Raw genomic sequence first — 23,776 nt, 5'->3', positions numbered from 1 at the left:
TGGGATTCCTTGTGAACCTTTTGTGAACATATTTTATGGAGAGGGTGATCAGTTTAGCGAGGGTCATTAGAGGAGATTCACTGTAATCCGACTCCAATTCCTCTTTTTAGCGAAATCCTAGCCTCCTATGAATTTTTCATGCTTAAAATTAAAATAAGGATAATCAGAAAAATGTGCTTGATGTGATATGGTAAATTTGTCCATCTATGTTTAGGTGTAATAACCATGGCATGTAATGGTTGAAAACATGTTGAATTTATACTTAGGAAAGAAAAATGATATTCTACCAAAAACATTAATGTGTTTTTTTCCTCATAAACAACTTTGTTTGGCACATAAAAATTTGGTTTTACTAGCATTTTTTAAAAAGTTTGAAAATTGACCCTAAAAAAAAAATCATCGTTCTAGTATCATCACTTTTTCGTTTTGAAGCTATATTTTGCACGAAAATTTCATATAAATTTCGTAGTCACTGCCATTTTTAAAACATGTTCAAAATTGACCCCTTAAAAATAAAATCATCGTTCTAGTATACACACTTTTCATTTTTAGCACTGTTTTTGATGTTTTTTCAGGATTTTTTGGCCAGAGTTCTCGTTTTGAGTTTACAGTTCCCGTTTCAAAGTTTACATTGTTAGTTCTATATAGAAACTTTTCCCTGTAACAAATCTACCAGAACAATAACGACTAGAGGAAATTAGCGCTCAAGGATAAGCTTCAAAGAATCAAGATGGAGAAGGGTTTACTATTTCCACATTTCTGAACAAGCTCACTAGCTACAGAGATGAGCTTGCCAGTGTGGGAATAACTATTGCCGATGATGATATAGTGAGCATCGCTCTCCTCGGCCTTCCAAAGAGTTGGAATAGATACCAGGACTCTGTGAATGGAAGGTAGGAACTGCCATATTGGGAACGGCTGTGGTGGGATCTTATGTAGGAGGAGACTAGGAGGAGCACACGAGATGGTTCTTCATCCATGGATGATGATGAAGAAAATTTGGCCTTAGCAAGTAAGGAAAGGAAAGGGAAGGGGAAGGATTCCCATTCCAAATCAAATTCTTCTCATGGAGGGAAGAAGGGTGACATGTCTAAAGTAATATGCTTTAATTTTCACAAGATGGGACATTATGCGACTAATTTCCCATCGAATAAGTCCAAGAAGGGATCGTTGGAAGGATAGGAAGGTGAAGCCTTAACTTCTCAGTTCAAAATGGATTTTAACCTCATCGCATGCATGGTGTCATCGATGATGGGTTGTGTCTAATATCTTGACGATGGAGCCTCATTCCACATGACTGGTGATAAAAATTTATTGTGCCTTGGAGGAGAAAGACCTCAAGATGTGCATAGAGATGGGTGACGATGGAAGGTATAGTGTTTCAATAGTGGGCATGATTTCTTTTCAAAGGGAGCATGGAGCTCGTATCACCTTGACAGATGTGAAGTATGTGCCTAGACTAAAGAAGAACTTGGTATCGGTTGCAATGTTGGATGACAAAGGTTGTGATGTTTCCTTCACTAAAGGAAAGGCATTCCTCCGACACATAGCCACGGGTGAGACCAAGAGGATAGGGATTCAGGTGAAGAATCTCTATAAACTAGAGGTGGATGATTGTGCAACATTGAGTACAAAAGAAAAATTGGTGAAAGGCCAAGACATTGACGAGTTGTGGCATAGGCAGTTTGGCCATTTCGATCATGGGGCTTTGAAGATAATGCAACAGACATCTACAGGACTTCCCAAAGGTAAACTTGAGCAAGTTGACACATGCAAAGGTTGTACCTTGGGAAACTACACCAATTCTTCCTTTAATGATTGAGACAGTCAAGCAGAGGCTATCTTAGAGCGAGTTCATACTGATGTGTGTGGACCATTCTCAATGGAATCCACAATGAAGCAAAGGTATTTTGTGATTTTCATTGATGACTATTCTTATAAATGCTGGATTTATTTCATGCAGAAGAAGAACCAAACTTTCACAAAGTTTTGTGAGTTCAAAGCTTTGGTCGAGAAAGAGTCAGGGAAGAAGATCAAGGACTTGAGAAGTGACAACAGTGGAGAATATGTCTCTCAAGAGTTTAAGGACTTCTATTTAGTGAAAGCAATTAAACAAAAGCCTCAAGGAACCTCATAACCAATAACACAATGGGGTGGCCGAGAGGAAGAACATAACTATTGTAGGGGCAGCACGGGAAATGTTGCATGACCAAGGCCTACCACTTCACTTGTGGGTTGAGTCACGCAACAGAGGGGTCTATTTGTAGAATAGAAGCCCACATCACATACTTGGGATGAACACACTAGAGGAAGCTTTCTCTGGTAAGAGACCAGATGTCAGTCATGTCAGGATCTTTGGCTCATCGATATATTTCCATATCACAAAGGATCCACGGAAGAAGCTTGAGCCGACAACAGAGTTGGGGATATTTTTGGGGTACACTGATACACCTCACAACTATCAGGTGTACTTGCCTAGTAGTCAAAGGATAATGGTTCACAAAGATCTCAAGTTTAATGAGCAGAAGGCCATGCAAGTTTCCCTTGAGAGGGAGCTCCAACTACAGGTTGTGGAGCAACTATTGGTTCCTAAAGAGGAGGATCCTCAGACTGATGCAGAGGAGCCGCACGCAGATGTTACAGGAGTGGAAACATCCACTCAAGAAAAGTATTCTAGTGATGGATAGAAGCACACAAGAGAAGCTGACAAATTGTTGGAGGATGTGAGATAGAATGTGGGAGCACCATCTTCTCAACGTAGACTGAGGAGGTCACCTGAGAGGTACACTAGATACATGGCCCTTGCTAGGGAATGTGTTGAGATCGAGCCATCTTCCTTTGAGGAAGCAGTGTAGCACCCGTTTTGGGTTGATGTTATGGTGGAGGAGTATGACTAAATAGTTTGGAACAGTGTTTGGGACGTGGTTTCGTGACTGGAGAATAAGTCAGTTGTGAGTTCCCATTGGCTTTACAAGGTAAATCAAGCTGTTGATGGTAGTGTGGAGAAGCACAAGGTAATATTTGTTGCTCGTGTATTTTCACAGGTCAAGAGGATCATGTTGCTGCAGTATATTTCAACAGAGGAGAAAGATGCTAACATTTTGACAAAGGCATTGTCAAAGTGTAAATTTGAGTTCCATAGAGACAAGATCGGGGTGGCAGATAATACCTTTCTTGTTGAGAGGGAGTGTTGAAATATGGCAGCAAGAATATTCCAATTTAATTTTTCCTTGAATTAAGTTGCGAATTAAAATCGAATTTAGTCTTAACAACTACTTGGAAATAATTAATTTATCTATTTTGAATTAATTAGTTGGAGAAATTCAAGTTAGAAGTCTTTCTGAAGTCATGCAAGAGTTATCCCTTAAATTAATGAGATAAGATTGATTTATATTTGAGTTTTAATTAGTTAACTCAGTTTATTGAGTTAAGTCTAGTTAAATTAGTTCCAAACTGTTTGAGAACTAATAGAGAGTTAATGGTCACTTGATGCATTAATGCATCCACTAGTGCTACTCCAGTTAACTGAAGATTCCATCATTAGAAACTCATGCATGTCTATTCTAAGAAAGAACCAGTTGAGATTAATGTCAAGGATAGTGTACTATCAGTTGCATGTGCTTGCTCATGGAAAAAAACTAATGCATGCAGTCAAAGATTTAAGTGTTGAGGATAGTGCAGTTTTGGAGGAAGTATTCCACTTGGTTGGAGGAATTTTTCACTTTGGTCAGAGGAGAATCATCCCAGAGGAATAGGATAAAGAAATAGGACCTTCGAGGGTAGAGCGGAAGGTTTGAGAGAAGCCAAGATTGCTTGTGAACATCTGTGATGATTGTACTGAGAGTTGGCTAGATGTGAGAGATAAGGCTTTGTATAATTCCTATGTATTTCCACGTTGTATGATAATACAGATAGTGGGGTTTTTAGTTGAGGCTTTTCCTAAGCTATTTTCAGGTGTATTATGCATTGATTCTTCTTCTTCTCGTTATATTGTTTAGCTCACTCTTTATGCTTCTGCAATTTGATAGTAGAAGTAGGTTATTGTATTCTGCTTTGATTTATTTTGCATTATCGGGTTAACCTACATAAGATTTTCTACACTATGATGATCAAAGTAAGAGGGAGATGGCCTCTGAATTTAGAAATATAGAATTATGGCATGATGTATTATGTCCTAAATTTGGGAAAATAAAATCTATGTAGTGAAGCTATTAAAGAAAGTGGAAATGAAAATCCTTGGACATTCCAATCAAATTTCAAGAAATTATGAGGGCAACCGCTAGTTGATTGAAGCATTGATGTTCCATGTGAACACACATGTATTTTTGGTATGAGACGTTCTTCCTATGATATCTCACTGCATTGATTTATTGATGCTATTTGGTATCTTTGTTAATGAAATAAGCACATTTTTCTATTGCCTTAGTATTTTTATCTTTGATGATATTTTGGATGATAAATTCCATATCTTTAAGCATGATCGATGTTTTGCACCAAGTTGCTAGCATGGATAGCTATGAGGCAGGATGAAGAAGCTCTTTAGAGAGTTGTTTGAGCAGATTCGGGATATGGCAAGATTACAATGTGATAACACTAAGTGGGATCTAATTGGAAGACAATATCATATATGGCTAGGACTAAGATGGATTCATATATTGATACATTGTTTCGGTATGAGACAAACTTAGGCTTGTGGTTGCTACCTCTATGAGAGGGAGAATGAATCTGGTATCCTTTTTGTGATATGTATATTTTTTTTCTAATATGACATTTGATTTGATGTCTTGTATGAACAAGAGACAAATTCTATTGAAACATGATGATTACCAAATATGAGCTTAACGATATGTTGTTGATCTACATAGAGAATCAATAATAGGGGACACAAAGCTAACTCGTCCCCCCAGTTTTTGTTACCAGGGTGTGGAATTTAGATGGAGGGATCTTGGGGTTGAGGCATCTGTGGGAAATAGGGTGTCACCGCTATCTATTACACATAAAGTCGGATATGTTCCTCCCTTATCTTGGTATTTGTATATTCTACCCTAGTTGGCATCATACCCATTAGTACAGCTTGTTGGGATTGTCCCTCCTCGCATGGGAAATCGGTTGAGGAGGCTTGGGGCATGTGATCCTTACCTATTGGTAAGTCAAGTATCTAGACAAAGATTGGACTATGAAGTATGCGTTATATCACATGACTCTTGAGGGTCATTATTGGGAAGATTAGTAGGAAATAGGATGGGTTGAGATGTGTTCCCCTATATCACCTACTGCTAGATATGGGGTTGTATATGTTTAGCTCCCTTATGAGATTCTAGGTTAAGATTAATCCCGTCGATGTTGTTCCAGATTGAGCTAAGCTCTCCAATGTTGATGTAGGTCATAGATTTGGCTCCTTTCTAAAGTTTCGCTGGTGGTAGAATTAGGCTCCCAGTTCACAGATATTTTGTGTGGTAGTTGTGGCTCCAAGATGGATAGAGGGTGGTATATTGAGCGCCCCTCTAATGTTAAATTCTTCTTCTTTTAGATTCAAGAATGTTGATCATATGAGAAGGGACAATCAAGAGATATGCAAAAATAAGAAAGAAATGAATCGATGTGAATAGTGATGATACATGATGATGAGATACTTGAGACTGGATATGATTTGGTGACATGATACACATGACATCATGCAAGTGGAATTCTCCTTAGTTGAGTGGGAGTGCTGAAACTGGAAACTAGACTGCAATTGCACTTTCGCTAGCTCTTTCGATGGCAATAATCATTATATTGAATTCCTCTTCTTCAGAGGACCAAAATCGACCTAAATATCATCAAATTTGGACAACTGAAAGTATATTTTTGAATTTTGAGCCCACATGTGCATATTTGATCAAGTCGGCCCTAAACAAAATTTGACAACCTTGGAAAGCTATAAATACAAGAGAATTCTATCTCATTTTCACATCAACATGGATCATTCTTCTATTCTCTTTCTTATTTTTGGCTCGCATAGGTGTGACGTGTTAGTGTGAAATTTATTGGGGGGTGTACTAAAAACACTTCACTTAAGTCACTAGGTGACAAGTGACCCTAAAAAAATCTTGATGGATACTTTGGATTTAGATTTGCAATAAAAATGGAAAATGTGCAACAAAAAATATATACTATCCAAAATATAAAGCAACAGTAGAAATATCCAATGCAATAATCCAAATGGAAAGACTTAAATTAAACAAATCTTTAATTAAAAACACCTGGTGAAGGAGATCTACAGATGGGTCTGTAAGTCCCCCTTTGTGGGATGGGTCCTTAGATGTCCTTGATGCTTCAGAAAATGATCTTCTCTCTCAATATGTGAAAAACCTACACAAAATTTGGAGAACTCGAACGGGAGTTCAAAAGAAAAAAGATGATAATGGTGGCAATGATTATGGTCATGGTGAGGAATTAATGATGATTATAACAAACTATTGAGTTAATTTTGAAAATGGATAGTAATAAAATAATATCAACCAAATCAAGATCTTACTGGTTGGAATACTTTATTATATTTATTGGAGAGGGAAAATATATTTAAAATGGTTAAATATATTTATTTAGAAATAATTAACAAATAAAATGTTTTATTAATTATTTCGAGAGAATTAAGAATGGTGTGCAAATTAAATAATTATTAAATAGTGATTTAACGATTATTACAATAACTGAAATAAGGAAAATTAAATATATGGTGATTTATTTAATTAGTTCTAAGGGATTTAGTCAAACGTGACAAGGAACAATTATTTAATAATTATTCCTAGATAAAATTAAATCATTAATGATTTATCTAATTATTATAATGTGTTTTTTATTTAAATGAGAAAATAATTTAATAAAAGTGGTTTACTAAATTATTTTCTACAGTGAAAGTGATTTTACTGTGGTAAAATTAAATCTACATGGTGTATTTCGATCCTCCTAGTTAGAAATGGCTCGGTGATCATTTTTTGGTGATAACAAATTTCGCCAACATGTATGAGTGTTAGGAAAAAATAGTATGACTAAAATATCTTGTAGGTTACACTTCCATGAAAAACCAAAAGGGGAGTCAAAGAGAGAGAGAAGGATCTGAAGAAAGTAAAGGACAGACAAATAATGGAGGGGGTGAGACCTACTAAGCTCATAGGAGTCTCCTTTTATGTGGGAGTACATGATCTCAAATGAGGTGGAGAAGGCATATCCATACCCACCAAGATATCTGTGTACAAAGAATAATGATGAGCTTGATAATGTGGCACTGAGCTACAAAGTACATGATACATGATACACTAGAATCAATGGGCTAGAGAAAATAATACAATGAATCCCATATACATAATGTGCCTGGAGAAACATAGGCCACGATTAAATACAAGAACATATGATTACATCACACATAATTCCCCTCAAGGTAACATGGTGAGGAGGGATCACAACCAAAGAATCCCTCTGGAATAGGAAAGGGTTCTGAAGATCTGAATGGATCATGTAAAGGGGACATGCAAGTTGTGGGCGCTGTAAGAGGCGAAAATTGAACCCATCACATATGTAGAACTACAGCAGAGGCCAGATCAACATCTTTGGTCATCCAGGCATGTGGGGGGTCCGAAGGGTCACCCACTCATGAGGTCTGAAACATATCAAACACATGAGGAATCACTATGACAATCATTTGGATCACTGAACTATCAAGCATATGAATCTTAATCATGTGATAAGGAGCTCATGTCGAGCACGTGAGAAACAACAAATTAAAATCCTAATAATGAGCCCCTTTTCTTGATCCACGGCACCAAACAAAGACGGTAGCTGGAATCAAGGTACACGACCCTCTAGATCACTCTTCTAGAATAAATGTGTTGAGGTCGATAGAAGAGGGCCTGCCAGAGTCAAGGTAATAAGGAATCCTCAACAAAGGTATGAGGGATAATAGTAGAGTGATTGATGGACTGACACCAGGGATGGTGATGGAATGAAAGAAGATGGGTGGTGGACTGTCAATTTTCCTTGTCAGAGCATAATAAGGATAGTTGACCTAGTAGTGGCTGAATTAATTCTAGAGGGGATTTGTCAATGACTCAAATGAGGGTTCGTTAAATATGGAGTAGTAGAGTTGGAGGAAAAATATAAAAAAATGGGATGGATGTGACACGAAGAGATATGAAACATTGTAATGGTACTCAAGGGGACTCAAAACAGACTCCATAAGTACAAGGATGACTCATCTCAGATGCTCTAAACAAGGGTTACTTGATGATACTGTCACATGGGGGAGGCCAAGAGGGGACCGTAAAAGCACAAGTAAATGATAGTTACTCATGAAGAAATTCGGCACATGGGTCAATTAGTGGAAAGGTAAAATGGTACCATAGTATGGCTGATTCAAATGAAGATATTTGATCTTAATAAGAGGCAAAGTGAGACCCCATGGAAAAAAGGGCTTCCTAGTGAATTGTCAAATTATCAAAAATAAAGAGAGACCCATTATAGAACCCAGTGAGTGATTTCAAATGGTGCTAATGGTTCAACAAATGAAGCTATGGTTTGGTCACAATGGTTGACCAAAAAACTAGGGTTGCACCTGTAAAAGAGATTTTTTCCCCCCAAATCCAATTCATTTGCATAGAGAGTTGTGGAGAATTTGGAGAGGAGGAAAAGGTACTAAATGTTGTAGATATCGTAGAAAACAAAATTACCATCAGAACTTAGATCTACATCTTTCAAGTAGGTGGCCTTACTTGTCTAACATGGCCTTAATGCTTCTTTGAAAGAGGTTTCCTCGTGAAGAATCAAGGTAAGAAATGAATAAAGGAGTGAACTACAAGAGAAGGTCTAGGATCATCTGCACCCACATAGTCAAACATGGGGGCTGGGTGATAAGTGTGACATCACATAAACTTGCATGTTTGAATAGGTGGTATCAATGATCTACAATATGCAATGTGTACGTGGCTCGCCAGAGAGGCCAGTAGGAAAAACTTTCCATGGAATGGGAGGATAATCAACCGTACATAGATCATTGGGATCTAGGCTGAGCCTTCTATTAACCACGTGATAATGTGGTCAGAGGTAATCATGCCCCCAAGCATGGGATACATCCCCCCATAATATGGTGATGGAGGGGATCGATCAAGTGGTAATGATGCCCCCTACCTAGATGATTTTATGGGGTGTCATCATGTTCCAAGTGCACAAATAATGGATTCATGCATTCAGGGTTGCTGGCACAAGATCTTGCAGAGGATCATGAATAGATGTGATGGCATATGTTCCCCTTAATTTTGTATGTATATATGGGGTATGCTATGGGCATACTAGATGTATTTCGAGTAGTAGACTCCAAACACATTTTAATCATGTTGTTCACCATTTGTTTATGTTATGGTCATCCTCTTATGGGAAGAATTGATAGATACATTTATAGAAAGGAAACCATGGATTACTAATCTCATTTGGTACTACATATATGAATTAAATGGAATGAATTTATGGGTTTGCATACATGGTGTCATTATACCAAAGAGTGGCTTCTAAAAGAAGGAAATGATGCTCACCTAGAAAACATGGTTGTTGAACAACAACAATTTCTAAGGGACTGGGTTGTTGACATAAAATGAAGACATGATTAAGTGGGTCATTCTGATGGTGATATAGAGTGATATGATACTCTAGAGGTTCTTATAAATGGGGAAAAATAATGGTATGAGAGTCGACACTTGCAAATGCACTAGGAGGGTTGGGGAGAATTGCTTCTCATGGACTGTCAAAGATGAATTCCCCCTTGATCAACCATTGAGTGGTAATGTAAGGGACACAAGCTTGATGTGGTTTAGATTCATAGGTTCAAATTCATGGGTTCGAAGTAAGAGGTTATTGAACCACTTGACCTCACTATTGGGCCATTAATATGCCATTATTATTATCAGTTTTGAACACTTATTCTACCCATTTCTACCATTCTTCATCACGTCATTTATAATAATTTATCATATATTTCTATTTTACAATGATTTATGCTCTTATGTAAAAATACTATTTATTCTCCTTTATTTCTAATAAATCAATGATTATGCATGATTTTATAAATGATAGTTTTAATAAAGTGGTTGTAACATTATTCACCATTTTTAGCCTCCAATACAATTTCTAGATTGAAGATTTGATGATTAAATATTCCAACCCAGCAATTCACTGGAATAAGAAGTGACAGTTTTTCTGTTGAGATTCTAGGCAAATGAAGAAGAATCTAGAAAGTCTAGAACATGGGTTTTGTCCATAACGGACCTAGTTAAGCTTATTGAAGAACGGTTTTCCCAAATTCGGCTTGTATTGAGAGAAAAACAATGTTTTTTTAGCATGATTTTCTCAGATTTGTTGTGTGGCCATTTCCCAAATCTCAGCTGCAAAGCCAAATTTGCCTTGCTTTTATTGAAACATTGCTGGAAATATATTTCTTGTTGATCAATTCATTAGAAACAATCCAATTTTTAAATAGAAATCATGTTGTAATTATCTCTATTGTAACTGGTCTCTGATCTCTCTCTATTTAAATGAAAACAAAGATCAGAGATGGGGATGGAAAAATGATGGAGAATTGAGGATTCAGAATTGAAGATTCAAGAATGATGATGGGATAGGATAGAATAAGAGGAAAAGGAGATTGTTGCATTTCCATTGTGATCTTCAAAGCTTCTGTTGTTGTAATGATTTCATAGCTTGATGGTGAATAAATAAAAGGGTTGTTGTTCATTCTTCTCCTCTGGAGTAGCCCAGCAACATCTACTGGCAGCTAAGGGCCCAGCCTCCGGTGGATTAAGCTGCTGCTGTATTTTATCTTTCCAATTTCTGCCATGTGATGGTTTGGTTTCCTTCTCATTTCTTTAAATTGTTTTATTCAGCAATCTTTTGTTTATGAACATTTCACAGAATTTCTCTGTTATATTGAAATTATAATTGGATTGAGTTAGTAACAAAATTATTAATTATAACTTGAAATGTCCTGCTCTTAATTCTAATCTAATAATGCACTGTCTAATTAAGACTATGGTTCATTTAATTGATGTTCATGTGTAATCGAAATTGTTGTTCAATTATGTTATTATTCAATTATAACAACAATTGTTCTTGCTTCAATAACTGCGATTAATGTTCATGCTGCTGGATTAAGGTTGCTGATTCAATTACATTTGTAGTTGCTGTGTATTTCTATTCAGTCAGCATTCCTGTTCAGATTTATTAAATAGGATTCGTTGTTTAATTCCTTTAATTACAATTTGTTGTCCATTTACTTTGTTGTTCATTTATGTTGATTAATCGCAAAGAGTTTGCTTTTAACAAGTTTTCACAGTTTACTTTCAATAGCAGCTTTAGTTCAATTTCTATTTCCCTTTAATTGCTTTAAAGTAGGACTGTCAACTGTAGATAATATTGGTTATTGCTTCCTCGTTCCCAGACTGATTGTCTTGTTCCAGTTTGGTTTCAATTGCCTCAATCTCTAGAGGAATGAGTTATTGCTACTATATCCTCGATTGATGGTTGTTTGAGTGAATGATTTAGTTGCAGAGTGTTTGAGTTTTTTGTTGTTCTGATTATATTTTATTTCAAGCATTCATTTACTTTTGCATTTTAAGCACTATACTGCAAAACATTACTCTTGAGTAAATAGTTGCCTCAGACTGAGTACATTCTTGAAATAAAAAATCGTCCCTGGGTTGAAAATTAATGTGAAGATAATTAGGAGTTAAAAGGACACCTTTTTATCGCTCGAAATTTTGGCACTGTTGCTGGGCAAAGTGTAGCCATTTTTAAAGAGTAGTGTGCATCTGATGGGTGCCTGTTAGGAAATAATTGGGTATTAAAAACGGAAGGTAAGAACCTGCGTATGGAGCATGTAGAAGCCCTGCTCCCCCACCCGCTTTCCAACACATCTGTTAAAGAACTTAAGGTAGAAATAAATGTTTGAATTTTTGTGTGAATGATTAAGAAAAAAAAATAGAAACTTTGAAAAACAAATCTCATGATTTTTCTCAATTGGTGATGTAAGCACCACCCATTTCACTAACCAATTGACAGGAACATTTGAAGAAGGAGCCTTAAATAAACACATGAAGAACATCTTCTATTATGGTAAGAAATGACTTGCATTTCTACTTTTGAATTTCCTATCAAAGATCTAGGAAAAGTGACACAAATGCAAATAATTCCCCCATCTTCTCTACCAAATTTTCATGGCTTAACAAATGAAGATCCAGATACATTCTTCTTTGAGTTCGAAATACTTTGTAGAGGATATGATTATTGTACTAACGATCAAAGGTTGAAAGTGTTTCCTCTTACTTTAAAAGGAGAAGCTCTCCAATGGTTCATGAGCCTAGGTGGGAACTACATTCAAACATGGGGGGACATGAAAAACATATTCTTGAAGAAGTACCAAGGCTATTGCAAGGCCGATGAAGATATTTTCGATATGATACAAGGGGAAGATGAAAGCTTGGAGGACTATGTAGATTGATTTTAATATAACCTTCAAAAATCAAAACATAAGAGTTTGGAAAAAGAAATTTTAAAAACACTCCTACTCAAAGGGATCAAAGATGAATTTTTAGAACTCTTAAATCTGATAGGAAAAGGTGATGTTTTCTAGTTGTCATATGATGATGTTTGTGAATTGTGCATAAGGTACTCAAGAGGAATCTCCAAGGTTGGTAAGAATTCTAGAGATGTTTGTTCTTTCTTTTCCAAATCTGCTACAAGAACAGAAGACAAAAGAGCTGAAATCAATGTCTTATTTAAAAATTTTAAAGTTGATTTTATTAGCTCTCTAAATTCAAAATTGGATGTTTTGTAGGTTCAAAAAATAAAGAATTTGATGAAGTGTTTTTCCCTCATGATCAAAAGGAGCATCTCATAGATAGTTGTTCTTCCTTATCTAGGATGGAGGTATCATATCAAAGAGATGGGGAAGCTGCAACAAGGTCAAAACCATGGAAATAATGGCCTACAAGTATGGTTCAAAACACTTCTTCTCCATTTTCTTACTTGCATAATCAATTATGGAATACTAATGTGTTAGAGCAGCCATGTCAATATAACCATCAATCTTGTCTACAAGCTTGGCATGGTTCACCTTATGATTGTATAACTACTCTCCCCCATCTTGTAGCACAAACATATTCTCCATATTCTTTACCAGCTCCTCCACAATATCTTGCTTTCCCATCAAAACCATCCACACAACCTAATCATCTACATCATCAAAATGCTTCATTCCATGCACAATTTCCTGCTCAACTAATTCCACACCCTCACCACAATAAACTAGTACAACATGCTTACAATGTTGAACTACAAAATTTACACACCCTTCCCACCCATTTTATCTGACATGCATCATTAGAAAAAACTTACAATGAGATTCAGAATGTTTCAAATTCCAAAATTGTAGAAGCTATGGAGGAAAATGAGCTTTCTTTTAGTATGCATCAACAAGTCACTTTGAAGGCTCAAGAACTTCATGGTATGATGGCTATGGGAAATCAAGAAAGTAAATGATATATTGAAGATTGGTTTCACTCCATCATTTGTTTGCAACATCACTCTATGCTTCAACAATTTTTGATACCATCTTTTCAAGGGAAGTTGGCTTCTCATACCCTAATTTTTATCAACATGCATTTTTCAAATTTGGGTATGTACATACTAGAGGCCTTCTTTCTAAAATGGTTCCATTGGAAATACTCTTATACATAAACATATTCAATTTTCAAAGAAGAGTAGGATAGTGGACAAAATAAAATAAATAAAGAAATAAAGCAAACACTTTTTTTTATTTTTGTGAAAATAGTTGTTTCTTTGTTGCAACACGCTATCGAAATCAACATTGGTGATAAAAATTGCATTTATATTAAAAAATTGCATTTATATGCATTTTTATCATCGATATGAAAAAATTGCTTAAATACCATTTTTTGGCTTGCGGCTTAATGAAATTTATGGAAAAACAGTCGGGACAGTCATGTTTTTGGAGACCAATTGGCTATATTTTTAAAACCTGTTTCTAACCTAATTATCCCTTGATGTCTACTTTCCAACCCAATTTGGATCATTCAATTTGGATTTGAAACGAAAAAATTTAGAACCAAAACATTGACCGGATGTCTAGAAGGAAGCTCAGGAATAGAGTTGGGACAGTTGGGTTTTGGAGACACAAATGAATGAATTTTTAATACCTGTTTCTATGGTAGATTCCCCTATGAATCTAGTTTACAATTCAATTGGAATCACTCATTTTCAATATCGTATGAGAAAATTATGACCAAAATACTGACTGTCTATCGTAAATCAGCACTCTCAAAACTCTGTCTTTCCGATTGTTCCTTACAGTATTTGACCTATCAATTATTCTTGTCTTCAATACCTATTTCTATTGGAGATAAATAAATAAATTTCATTTCATTTCAAATTTTAATCATTGGAATTTGACATCAAACTAAAAATTTATGCTCGAAATATCAACTGGTGGTCTAAGATGGGTAATCGAAAATGACTCTGTTATGCAGGTTGTTCTAACTAAAATTGACATATCATATAATTGAATATTTAAAACATGTTTCTACTGGAGATAAACCTTTGAATTATCTCTCATCTAGATTTGGAATCACTCAATTTCTATGAAAAACAAAGAAGTTGTGACTAAAACACTGCAGGTTAGCATGATTGGCCACTACTCTCCCGCAAATGACAAATAAATCTTACTTTGTTATTTTCTCCATGGATTTATTCTATAGAGTAACTACTTGTTTTTTTTTTGCATAATTCTTGGATTAGGGGAGGCTGCGCACCTCTCTTTCTCCATGATTTAATGTTTTATTGTAGGCAGATACTCATTTTTTTCAGGTCCTAGGAGAAAAAGAAGGTCAATTTATGGACAAGTGATTCTTGAAAGAAATTTTAATGAAATAAGGGAATTTCATCCAACTCATTACCCAACGGATTCATAATAGAAGAAATGAAGAATTGACTTCCATTTGAAGATTCATGTCATGTCTTTGCTGCCAAAACATTTTTCGAAGAGATCATTTTTTTTTACATAACATCATAGCTGTTGTAACTTAATTTATTTATTTACATACTGCTTTTAAATAAAAAGTTGTTTTTTTTCTGATCTCTCTTATATTTTGTGTTTCAGGTGATACTTAATTCAAACTGTAACTCACCCTCAGCATCAGTACAGTGAACAACTAATTCATTCTTTGCGTGCTTGAATTTTATGCTTGTGCATTTTGTTGTTCCTTTTTTGAAGGGACAACATTTGTGTGCACTTTTGTTGTTTCTGTTATTCTTTTTCCTAAGGGACAACATTTTCATTTTGTTGTTCATTTTTCAAAAGAACATCACCTTTTGTGTCAGTTGTTCCTTTCCCACGGTTCATTTTGTTGTTCCTTTCCCACGGTTCACCTTGCCGTTCCTTTCCCATGGTTCATTTTGATGTTCATTTTCCACGGTTCATTTTGTTTTTCCTTTTCCACATTCATTTTGTTGTTCCTTTTTCACTTTTTTTTGTTCCTTTTCTAATGGAACATCACTTCTGCACTTTCACTTTTTGTTGTTCCTTTCTGAATGGAACAACACTTCTGCACTTTCACTTTTTGTTGTTCCTTTCCGAATGGAACAACACTTCTGCACTTTCATGTTTTGTACTTTCACTTTTTGCTGTTCCTTTCCAAATGGAATAGCACTTCTGCACTTTCACATTTTTTTGTTCCTTTTCGAATGGAACAACACTTCTGCACTTTCACGTTTTGCTGTTACTTTCTGAATGGAACAACACTTCTGCACTTTCACTTTTTGTTGTTCCTTTCCGAATGGAACAACACTTCTGCACTTTCACGTTTTGTTGTTCCTTTCTGAATGGAACAACACTTCTACACTTTCACGTTTTGTTGGTCATTTTCGAATGGAACAACACTTCTGTACTTTCACATTTTTGTTGTTCCTTTTCAAAGGAATAGAATTTTCGCATTTATTGTTGTTTTCTTAGGGAACAACACTTTTTCACATGCATTTTTTTCGTTGTTCCCTACACAGAACAACACTTTTTCCTGTGTATATTTGCTTTTTGGTGTGAATTTCCTTTGATGTTCCCTCCAAAGAACAACACCTTTTTTTTAGTGTTTTTGTTGTTCCTTCAAGGAAACAACACTTTGGGAGTATTTTCAATAACCCTTCTTTCCTCTTGTAGGATTATTCCTAATTCATCTCATCCACATTTTACTGATTCCCTTTCATGGCATGAAGTACACTATTTTTATGAGGACGAGAATTATGGATTCTATTGAAGCGAGTTAATATCTTTCACGTTATGATTTTTAACAGGACAACTCCTTGATGATAGAATCTTTTCAAAAGGGACACAATTATTTGTATACTACTTTACTGCATTATTTTCTGTTGTACATGATACTGATTGATTATCTTAATACTATGTTGGTTCCGCCCTTCCTGATTATAATCTTCTCTGTCTGTAATAAATGAGATTATGGGTATATTTTTTTCTATTGACATGTTCAACTTCTTCCACCATCCCTACTCTTAAGGAGTACTGAGCCTCCCTATTTTTATCATAAAAAATGTGTAATAACAACAAGAAAAATTTCACAGATAGAGGATAGGGGTCTCATTACGAGCCAGCCTACCATGTTCATAAGGCTGTAACAAAGTGACATTCCCATTACGGCCACCACACCAGGGTTATGATCCATTGGATAGCCAAATTATCCTTGGAACAGGAGGTCTTATCACGAGCTAACCTGATCACTTTTGCTACATCCCAATGAATGGCAATGTGGTTATCTGGTTACCATGCGAGCACACTGATCTCTTCTGTAGAACAAAACTGAAACTCTCTAGTTATAAATTGAGGATTCTTACTCATATGGGTTAAAAAATAACCCTGCGAGGCTATGGATGCCTGCTAGCAGCAGAGGCTCTACTTATGGTATTGAAGTTATATCTTATCGTCAATTATTATTATAATACCCTTTTCTTTTCTTTTTTTTCTTTTCATAACTTATCATCAATCCAAATCATCCTATCTTTTATTCATAACTATCTTTACACACTCTGCTCTCATTATAACCATAACTCTCGCTGTCCTATCATTGAGATGTGTACTCTGCTTCATTTACTGTTGTATTGTTCATTCCCTTGCCTTGTTGTTATCCCAACACCTCTCATATGCGTTATGGTCATGGAATTCCTTTTTCAATTGGAGGGGGGAATGTATGCATTATGGAATCGCATGTGATATGACCATTACAGTTTGCCATAACTTGTTGATTTGACAAAAATTTTTCTGATTGAAATTTTTGCATGCATCTTATATATTTATATTCATAACTAACACTATGGATTCAAGAACATTGTATGCGAAATAGTGATTTGTTTACAGGAGAACAAGAAGTATGGCGGGGAAACTCTATTCGTAGCATGACCACACTATTGCAACTAATAGAAGAGGCTCGAGCAACTCGTGAACACGAACAATTCTTCAGACATATGTGCTTACCTGGATTCCACCTTTTGCATCACTTTCAGCACCCACCCTACCTAAATCAGCTTCAACAAATACTAGTACATATATGTCCTTCCACATTTTTCTTTTGGAGGTAAGACTTGATGTAAAATAGCATAATTTTCTGATTTATTACAAATTTAGGAGAATTTCGTGTAAATCCATTTTGAGCATTATTTATCATCTTTCATTTCACATTTTTTACCACTTCCCATTTTTCAGCGGCATATCATATTTCAGTTTGGGGGAGTGTCGCTTTCATTCATTTCTTTCTTATAACCATGTCATTCATATTCTTTATCATCCATTACTATTCTTATTCATTGTCAACACCTCCCTTATTCCATGTTGTTTTACATGAAGAATAGCATTCAACAGATGGTAGCAACTACCTCTATTTGTTTTCTAGCATTGCATGAGGGCATGCTAATTCTTCAGAGAGGGGGAGGAATTGCTATGCATGATAGATGTTTTCTACTTTCTTTCTCATTTAAGGCATATAATTTCAGTGAACAAATTGATTTCCATAATACTTTTGAAACTATGAACTCAATTCTTGTAATCTCTGGAAAACACAGACATATTATTAAAATACACAAACCCAGAAAATTGCAAGTTATATTAGTTCGTAATATTCGGAAATCATGCACTCTCGCATATAGCCATTTTGTTTATATCTCATGATCCGTGCATCAAAATGATCTGATTCTTGGATCATAGAGGCATTCATAAATTACACATTTATTTGCAAAGTTTCAACAAAAGTTGGTTTGTAGTTTTTGGGAAAATGGTTAAGGAAGGTTGTTGTCACTTATATCATATTTTGCTGCAACTTCATTGTTATGCCTTCATCAAAATTGCTAAGTTTGAATATTCATTAATTAAGAAGGAATTCATTTGTTCTATCCATTTCATGAGTTGGGATGAACAAATTTTTTATTGCTTGGTTAACACATGGGTTTTGTCTTTGGGTTGCATGAAGACATGCAATATGCTCAGTTTCTGTTGCATGAGGACATGCAACATATTGAGTATGGGGGTATGTTGGGCCGCTAATATTCCATTATTATTATCGCTTTTGAACACTTATTCCACCCATTTCTACCATTCTTCATCACATCATTTATCATAATTTATCATATAATTCTATTTTACAATGATTTATGCTCTTATGTAAAAATACTATTTATTCTCCTTTATTTCTAATAAATTGATGATTATGCATGATTTTATCAATGATAGTTTCAATAAAGTGGTTGTAACATTAATCACCATTTTTAGCCTCCAATACAATTTCCAGATTGAATATTTGATCATTAAATATTCCAACTCAACAATTCGCTGGAATAAGAAGTGATTATTTTGCAGTTGAGATTCTGGGCAAATGAAAAAGTATCTGGAAAATATGGAACATGGGTTTCGTCCCGAATGGACCCAGTTAACTTTAAAGAATAACGGTTTACCCAAATTCAGCTTGTATTGAGAGAAACGCAGGGTTTTTTGAGCATGATTTTCTCAGATTTGTTGTGTGGCCATTTCCCAAATCTCAGTTGCAAAGCCAAATTCATCTTGCTCTTGTTGAAAGATGGATGGAAATATATTTCTTTTTGATAAATTGGTTAGAGACACTCCAATTTTGTAATAGAAATCATGTTGTAATTATATCTATTCTAACTACTCTCTGATCTCTCTCTATTTAAATGAAAACAGAGATCAGAGATGGAGATGGAAAAATGATGGAGAATTGAGGATTCAAAATTGAAGATTCAAGAATGATGATGGGATAGGATAGAATAGGAGGAAAAGGAGATTGTTGCATTGCCATTGTGATCTTCAAAGCTTCTGTTGTTGTAATGATTTCATAGTTTGATGGTAAATAAATAAAAGGGTTGATGTTCATTCTTCTTGTCTAGAGTAGCCTAGCGGCATCTGCTAGCAGCTAAGGGCCTAGCCTCCAGTGGATTAAGCTGCTGCTGTATTTTATCTTTCCGATTTCTGCCGTGTGATGGTTTGGTTTCCCTCTCATTTCATTAAATTGTTTTATTTAGAAATCTTTTGTTTATGAACATTTCACATAATTGCTCTGTTATATTGAAATTATAATGGGATTGCGTTAGTGACAAAATTATTAATTATAACTTGAAATGTCCTGCTCTTAATTCTAATCTAATACTACACTAGATAATTATTATTGTGGTTCATTTAATTGTTGTTCATGTGTAATCGCAATTGTTGTTCAATTATGTTATTATTCAATTATAACAGAGATTGTTGTTGCTTCAATAACTTCGATTAATGTTCATGTTGTTGGATTAAGGTTGTTTATTCAATTACATTTGTAGTTGTTGTGTATTTGTATTCAATTAGCTTTGCTATTCAGATTTATTAAATATGATTCATTGTTTAATTCCTTTAATTACAGTTTGTTGTCCATTTACTTTGCTGTTCATTTCTGTTGATTAATCGCAAAGAGTTTGCTTTTATAAAGTTTTCATAGTTTACTTTCGATAGCAGCTTTCGTTCAATTTCTATTTCCTTTTAATTGCTTTAAAGCAGGACTATCAACTGTATAGAACATTGGCTATTGCTTCCTCGTTCCCAGACTGATTGTCTTGTTCAAGTTTGGTTTCAATTTCCTCAATCTCTAGCGGAATGAGTTATTTCTACTCTATCCTCGATTGATGGTTGTTTGAGTGAATGATTTAGTTGCAAAGCGTTTGAGCTTCTTGTTGTTCCGATTATATTTTATTTCAAGCATTCATTTACTTTTGCATTTTAAGCACTATATTACAAAATATCACTCTCAAGTAAATAGCCTCCTCAGACTGAGTACACTCTTGAAATAAAAGGTCATCCCTGGGTTGACAATTAATATGAAGATAATTAGGAGTTAAAAGGACACCTTTTTATTGCTCGACACTCACCATGGATGAATTCTTTGGAATCCACACCATATCGGTTAGGGGTTTGTTTCGGATGGAAGTATGCATGATGGTGCATATCATCCCAAGGATAATTAGGAGTGGTCACAACTTCCATGATGTCTTCATCAGAATGGAATAAGGGTGGATGGGAGGAAGAAGGACCGCATCATGGAAAAGAGTTACCTGAGGCATATTCATGAGAGACAAGGTTCACATACGCATTGTCAAGGATGTGAGACATATGACAAGTAGATGGAATATCTACCAATGTTGAGACCTGGGTGATTGTCAAGGAAGGTTCAACAAAATCACAATAGGATACATCAGGGTAGTTCCAAGGCATTGATCTCATGGATGACAACAGGTAGAGAATAAGAGTGGTACTATCGATCACCTTAACATCAGGGGGATGGATCATAATGGGTGTTTAAGGGACCTAATGTTCCAATGTAGGAGAGGGGCCAGAATCTGTAGGTAGAGTAGAGGTGGACTCACTACGAGTAGCCTCTAATTCACGAAGAACTTGAACTGTACCATGAAAAGTAGACAGGGACAACGATGAGAATAGTGGCCAAAATTATTACACAAATCACATGGGTAATTTGTGCATAATGATATTTTATTTATGGCTGACTCAGGTAAGGTGACATGGACCTCAAAAATGTTAGAATTACGAAAGGTATCATTTAGCAGATCCTTAACATGTGGGAATTTAGGACAATTATTGATGGCATGACCGACAACATCACACAAGGCACAGGGAGGAATAGGCTTTGGTAGCTTAGGAGGAGTTAGGGTTTCTAGGAGGGCATTGACTTCATTTCCATTTTTCTAGGCTTTCCCCCCTCCCCATATGCTTTCACAACATGATTCAGCTCTTGTTGAGGTAGTTGTGAAACTGAAGCAAAGGCAGGGGTAGGAACAATATGTTGAACCAGGGTCAAAGTAGTGTAAGGTTTGAGTTCATTTGGATGGAGTGTTTGCAAGAGGATTGATGTACCAAACTGGGATCCCCAAGGTAATGATAGGTAGACTCAATGTAGCCATGACAGGTGTAGAATAAACTCCATGACGTGGAAATTAGAAGAATATCTTACTAGAAGGATAGTGGCCTCGAGGAACTGCTCTAAAATGGTTAAGGCCTATGGGAATGGTTCCAGGGGATAACGGATTAGGAGAGACACTAAAAGAAGGAAATGATCCTTAAGTAATCGTTCTAGGAGGAGGGGTAGAGTTAGGAATAGCAGGTTGTTGAGGTGCAGTCTATTTTGAATGCGTACCAAACCATTAATGGGTGGCTTGTGATGCTTGGAGCATGCAAACACTAGATGAGCTAAGCTCAGATGGGGTAGGCATGGATCATAGTAAGAATGACGCAAAGTGGAATATTTTTAGTCTCCTTGTTAAACACACACATGGCAGCAATAGTATATGAATGATAAATATGAGAGTATATTTTTATTAACAAAACATATATATTTATAGTACATGGTTTGACCATTGGGTTCCACATCCAAAGGTCTCTTGGAATTCCTTAGTCTATTCTTCTTCCACACTAACGCATAGAGTATTAGGTGTCCAACATTCCCCCCCTTAATCCGAAGGGTTATGTATGAGTCCAATAAAAGAGTTGTAATACAAAATGTGCAAAAATGCATGGCAGCACTAGGCTGAATGTGCTCTCTAAAATGTTGGTATAAAGGGTGATGGTTTAAGGATGACCACCAACACTGGAACGCTTAGTGTAGTCCCCAGAACTCTTCCAATTCTGGCATGAATCTCAAGTCTTCTGGTAGAGGAAGTGTTCCTGATGTTTTGAAGAGGGAAACCTTCAACCATGAAAGGGAGGTGTCACCCCACATAAAAGGGATAACTTCAACCTGAAAAGAGAAGTCTCAACCTGTGATGATTTAAGGATGACCGACAACTTTGGAATTCCTAATGCAATTCCTAGAAATCTTCCAAAACTGGCAAGAAGATGAATTCTTCTGCTAGAGGAAGTGTCCCCAATTCTATTCCTGGAATTCTTCTGAAACTAGCAAGAAGCTGAAGTCTTCTAGTAGAGGAAGTGTCATAGATTACCAACTGAAGGCATGCTCTAGGGCATCTTTGTCTCTAGCTACAACTCTGAAACTGGTGTGGCAAGTTGTGGCTCAGGCTCGCTTGATGTGACTTTGAAGCTTATAGATGACAATCATTTCCCCCCTTGTCAGTTACAAGATGAGATGATGGAGAATACTCAACTGCAAGACTGTTCAATACTCTTGAACAAGTTCTGACATGTGACTAAAATATCTTCTTGGTTGTTGATGCCCATTGCCAAGAAGTGATCCAACCAAGATGAATATTTTTTCTTGCACGAGTTTTGTTTCTAAAGCATCTTTTTGAAGAATGACTGGTTTTATGATAATGCTTACATGGATGAAGATCAAAACAATGATCTTTCACATGGCCAACTCAATCACAGTGTTGGCATTTCAGAATCTATTGTTGTTGCTGTGGAAGAGGAGCAGAATCTGGAACAACTGAAGGTGAACTGTCATGAAGGAATCTAGCACTCTAAAACTGAATGGGCTTTGAGTAGTCTGGAATGTGAAAGGACACTTCCTTGTCATATCCAAGACCGATTTTGTGCTTGTTGTGGACAAGGTATTACCAAGGTCTGACGATTGGCTTTGGAAGTGTTGGACGAATTTTTGCATCTGCATGCAACTCTGCTACTTCATTGGGCACTAGATCCAAATCAACTTGCTTCTTATGGGAGTATGTTTCAATGTTATGAATCGAAACAGGTTCAAAATGCTAACTCCTCTGTTTTAATTCTCCTTGCTAAAGCTAAGATTCAAGCTCCAAAAATTCCACTTTTTCTTGTGTATACTACAGATAGGTTTTAATATCACAGAGAGTGTTCTTGCTGATTTTCACTGTATTGTGATCAGTAGAATGCATCAAATTTTTCAATAATTGTAATACTTCAGCAATTTGAGCCATATTCTCCATTGTCAAAATTACACCTTTTAAAAACTGATCACAACTATAACCCAATGTGGAAAAGTAACACCCTACAAAGACATTACAATATCCTCTATAAATGTGCACCGATTGACCAATGTGCAACCAACAAGAACCAATTACTGTAAAGTTATTCAAGTTGATCAAGTTGCAGCATATTTGAATTCTACATGTTGCTTCTTGTTGCAAATTGGGACATCACTTCTCGTTTGGCATGGTAATTTTGTATGATTGTGCATTTGAAAAAGGAATATTAAGC

General features: G+C 35.9%; 1 protein-coding gene across 1 annotated transcript in view; it reads right to left on the bottom strand.

Moving 5' to 3' along the window:
* The window catches only part of LOC149179364 (laccase-12-like), a 60,609-nt gene that overhangs the window by 3,572 nt on the left and 33,261 nt on the right, over positions 1-23,776 (bottom strand). The window lies entirely within an intron of this gene.

The sequence above is a fragment of the Pinus tabuliformis genome, chromosome 4_1 (assembly GCF_031772625.1).
Source record: "Pinus tabuliformis cultivar Carrire ecotype Pingquan chromosome 4_1, CPIR1, whole genome shotgun sequence".
In the NCBI taxonomy this organism is placed as follows: Eukaryota; Viridiplantae; Streptophyta; class Pinopsida; order Pinales; family Pinaceae; genus Pinus; species Pinus tabuliformis.
The sequence above is the reverse complement of the archived record's forward strand: the minus strand, read 5'-3'. Positions and strand labels throughout refer to the sequence as shown.